The sequence below is a fragment of the Vicugna pacos genome, chromosome 11, assembly GCF_048564905.1.
Source record: "Vicugna pacos chromosome 11, VicPac4, whole genome shotgun sequence".
Taxonomy (NCBI): Eukaryota; Metazoa; Chordata; class Mammalia; order Artiodactyla; family Camelidae; genus Vicugna; species Vicugna pacos.
The window spans coordinates 38,822,704-38,826,946 of NC_132997.1; the positions used below are offsets into that span (position 1 = coordinate 38,822,704).

Sequence of the window (4,243 nt, forward strand, 5' to 3'; positions counted from 1 at the left end):
AGGCAACATTCATTTAATAGTAAGACTCTGTTCCCCTCTCACAAATCAAGTGCTGTCTTGGTCTTGTCTTCTGAAAACGAGGTTGGGTGTGGAACTGGGGAAACTGAGTCCACTACACAGCCAGGCTTGGATAGTAGCCCCAAGGAAACGGCAAAGTGTCCCTTTATGCAAAAGATCGTGTCTTCCTCCCTGGTGATGCTTCTTAAGGTCTTTCTCAGATACAGAGGAAGTAGGTTTGGTTAATTATACCCCACAGACCACCTTCAGTGTTCTCTGCCGGTGTCTTTTCTGCGCAGGGTCACCACTGAGATGTGAGCCGTCCAGAGCTGGTGCTTTTACAAACCCAGTGTAAAAAAGGTACTTCTCAGGCCAAACAGAATCGCATACGTTAGCAGTATTTGATTCTCCAGGAAACATCTGAAGAGTGTGGTACTCTAGTGCTGAAGTGCTTACGTGCAGGGAATTCTGCCTGTATGAAGCAGAAAATAAAAAGAAACATTAAAGTGACTGCCATCAAAGGGCCAAATCAAAGAGACACAGCATTCCAGAGTCTCTGCGTTACCCACCCTGCAAAACAAATGGCGTGTGGTCCTTTTGTGACTGTCCAAGCTGGATCGCCATTGAGAATAGGGACACGTAAGGGCCTGCCCGGGATCCCTGGGCTGGCATACTTATGGGAGCAGCTTATTTATATGAGCGTTCTAATGACCCCTTGGGGGAGCTAATGTCTGCCCACTGGCACGGACTGCTGCCTCCAGGGCTCATGATGGCGTTGGGACACAATGGCTACCCCGTAGCTTTTCAGGTCAAGCTTGTAGGAGAGAGTCATCCAGGGGGTGAGGAGCCTGCCAGGCTCCTGACAGAGTCAAAGACCATGAGTGAGGAATTTGTAAGGAAGGCCTGGGGTTTAGCAGGGCCGCTCACATGAACTCTGGCTGTAGACCCTCAGGGAAAAATATGTGAAGTTGGGGGGTGGGCGGTGGGGTAGATGGAATGATACACCGTAAAAGCAAATCAAATAAAGCAGTGTAAGAACAAATAACCTGCGAATACATTTTTGTTGGGTTCATCAGGGGTTTTAGTGAGATGGAAAGAGGTCACTGCTCATTACTGAAATGAGGAGGCCAGGGCTGGGTCTGTACCTGCGGCCAGGAGGATGTCCTGCCTGGAGGGAGAGTGCAAGGAGGTCAGGACCACGAGGAGGCAAGGAGACGCTCCAGAACAACTGGGTGGTGCCGGGAGACAGGCTGGGAGGTCCTCAGTAGATCTGAGGGCAAAGGGACACCTCGGGGCTGGGGAGGCTGGCTTTGCTCTAGTCTGGCTTTATCGCCACCTCTGCTCTTGGGGAGTCACAAACACACACTCCCAGCGCTCTCTCCCTTCATGCTCAGGTGCTGTCTTGGTCTTGTCTTCTGAAAACGAGGTTGGGTGCGGAACTGGGGGAACTGAGTCCATTACACAGCCAGGCTTGGATAGTAGCCCCAAGGAAACGGCAAAGTGTCCCTTTATGCAAAAGATCGTGTCTTCCTGGTTGCCCACACCCAGGCGCACAGTCATGCAGTGTGACCTCCTGGTACTTTTCCGCTTTCCATACCATACATGTTTCTTCCAAGAGCAGGAGGGGACAGTGACATATTCCATGCGTAGCCCTCTCCTTGAAGTAGGTGCAGATTTGCGAAGCACTTTACACTTTGTTCACCCTCTCCCGCAGGCTCTTAGAGTGATTCTTCGTACCCCTGCTACAGCAAACACAGCATCGTATTCACTGATGACTTTGCTAGGAGCTCTCTGCTGGCTGGCCCGTGCATTACTCTGCTTCAAGCCCCCATTACCTAGCACGATGCCTAAATAGAGCAGGCCCTCAGTAAAAGTTAAGACAACGAAGAATGAATGAAGAGAGAAAGTGGGATCTGTACCTACCATGTAATGTCAATCTTTTGGAGTATTATTCGCACCATAGGCATTGGTTTATGACATGAGCTTGCTATCCTGAAATGCTTAGGAATATTCTGCAGAAATCAGTCCCATGAGAGTCAGTAAGAGGAGGATTCTTGGATCAAAGAAGTTTGGGAAACGCCGCATTCCATGGGCTTCTTCAACTGGAGTTCCACAGTGCACGTGAGTACACTGGCACCTGATGGACTCGGAGGAGGTCTTGCATGTAGAAAACGCCATCCCTCTCTCGGCCTCTGGTGTGAAATGATGACTGCGGGAAGAAGCATGAGTGAATGAAATACCAGACTGTAATAACAAAGTTGTTTTTGTCTCTTTGGTGGATTTATAGAAATTCCATTACGTTGATTAGAATTCATCCCCAAAATAATTTTTCCTAGATGACCTCATGAGTTCTATATTCCCTGATGTCTGGCATATCTGAATATGTATTTATCCACAACATCAAGAGTGAACCCTAATGTAAACTATGGACTTTGGTTGATAATAATGTGCCCATGTTGGCTCATCAACTGTACCAGATATGCCACACTGGTGAGGGATGTTGAGGGGAGGTGAGTATGTATGTGTAGGTGGGGAGGGCTATGTGCGAACTCCCTGTATTTTCTGCTCAATTCTGCTGTGAGCCTGAAACTGCTCCAAAAGAATATAGTCTATTAAAAAAATAAAATAAAATAAAATGTATTTATCGTGCATGACGTTTGGTGCTGCATAAAATTCATGCATCGTTCTTCTCTCACTTGGAGGGTTTTGTAGACCCTGGAGATATTTGTAGACATTTTGCAGACATTCACTCACCTTCTAATAGCTTAAGTTGTTAAGGAGGAACCAGCTGTACTGAAAACGTAATTCTCATGCCAGTAGACAGGGAGCACATTTCATTGTTTCATTGACTTCATTAATAGCAGAACCAGCAGGAAGACAAAAGGGCTGGGCTGGATTAAGCAACAAGAAATTTTCTCCAGCAACTCACTGTTAAATTCCTGTTCTCCTATTACCTTGTCTTCAGGATGTGTTTTCCTACTGTTTTGTTGAAGCAGGTCATACAAACGCTCGTTGGCTGGTAGAGAGATTGAGTGAATAAGTCACTTATTCACAGAGGGCCCTCAGGAGTTTGTCTTGTTCATGAAATGAAAAGAGACAAGTGTCATTTTCATGATGTAGTGCTGATGACTAGAGCTGTTAAATAGATGGCATTTGACACTCTCTCCCAGACCATCTTTGGCAGGAGAAGCAGGCTGGCGATAAGGAATATACAGTCACCTCTCTGATTCCTGTTGCTCTTTGTATAAGGCATTTGGGGAAATCTCTGCTAAGTGAATCCTTCTGAACTTGGGAATTCTGTTTTGTTTAAGCCGCTTCTGTTGATAACAGGAAAACCAAAGGTTGCTGGCTGAAAATAAGTCACGGTGTAGGTCGGCCCCAGGGTCCTGCTCTCCAGGTGTGCAGTTGCTCAGATATATTAGAGTCCCTCACCCTGTGTGTCCCAGAGCTGCAGCAGGTGCTGATGGTAGAAGGTGACTTTGTTTCAGAGCCCTGTTCATCCTGCAACCTGACCAGTGATGACTCCCTCATGGAGAACGATCAAACAGGAAACCAGAGAGACAGAGGGAGAACAGGGAGAGAGTGATCATCCTTGAGTCAAAACAGGAGTTCCCCAGGCCCTTACATAATACTGCTGCCCGGCTTGTACACCAGCCCAGTACATGGCATCCTCTTTTGCAGGTTTGGTCTTGTGTTCCTTTCCTTGATGGGAAGTAGGATCATGGCCATGCCCTTACGTAGAAGTGGCTGTTCATGTTTCCACTGACAGGAGTGAGACTTGGAGGCCCGTTCAGCATAATACCTTTCCCTGGGCCAGAGACACTGTGATCCACCTGGAAGTCAAGCCATCCTTGTGTTCCAGGCTGTTGAGAAGGAAGTATGGGTACCGGGCTCTGTAGGACCTGGCTGCTGAGAGCAGCTTTCATTTGTTTCTTTCTTGGTCCTACAGCAGCTTCCTTCTAACCCAGGGTCCCTTCAGATGGGGCAGGTCAGCATGGGGCTGGGCATAGAAAAGGCCCATCACCTCTCAGAACTGTTATCCTCTAATTTTGCACGTGAATTTCCTCTTATAAAAAAATTCACCCCACCTGAGTAAAGAAAAAAAAAAACAGACCACAATATTAAAAGTTAATCATTGGGGTGATAATTTTCCTGTTTACCTCTTGATTAACCGTGGTCAAACATACTTCCAACTTCACCATTTTCATTTTGTATTGTCAGCGCTTAATGTATTTCCTGGTTCCCA

At 47.0% G+C, this 4,243-nt stretch overlaps 1 long non-coding RNA gene across 1 annotated transcript; it reads left to right on the forward strand.

The window, feature by feature from the left end:
• Positions 1-292: 292 nt before the first annotated feature.
• Positions 293-2,646, forward strand: LOC140699288 (uncharacterized). Its single transcript, XR_012077336.1, has 2 exons — positions 293-357; positions 2,003-2,646. It is a non-coding gene; the product is annotated as an uncharacterized lncRNA (long non-coding RNA).
• The last annotated feature ends 1,597 nt before the right edge of the window (positions 2,647-4,243 follow it).